We start from the raw sequence: 285 nt of genomic DNA, 5'->3' as shown, positions 1-285 counted from the left end.
CGGGATTGGTAAGGATTGGATGCCAGTCTGTGATCGATCTGAGTATCAATGTAGACTCCGGGAGTGGCGAGCATGGCCTGAGTTTGGAATGCCTGCAGGCGCCGCAGACTGACACCACGTAAGGTCGTTGTCAGGGAAGTGATTTTTGTCGCAGCCAACGCCCCAACAGTATCAATTCCGAGGCCACGTAATTGGTCTCGTAAACGTGGTCCCACTCCACGCAGTTTTGAAACGCAATCACCTTCGAAAACAACTACCGGTAGTAACATACTGTAAGCCACTTAT

This window comes from Aphanomyces astaci (genome assembly GCF_000520075.1).
Source record: "Aphanomyces astaci strain APO3 unplaced genomic scaffold supercont1.43, whole genome shotgun sequence".
NCBI classification, from domain to species: Eukaryota; Oomycota; class Saprolegniomycetes; order Saprolegniales; family Verrucalvaceae; genus Aphanomyces; species Aphanomyces astaci.
Note: the sequence above shows the minus strand (reverse complement) of the source record.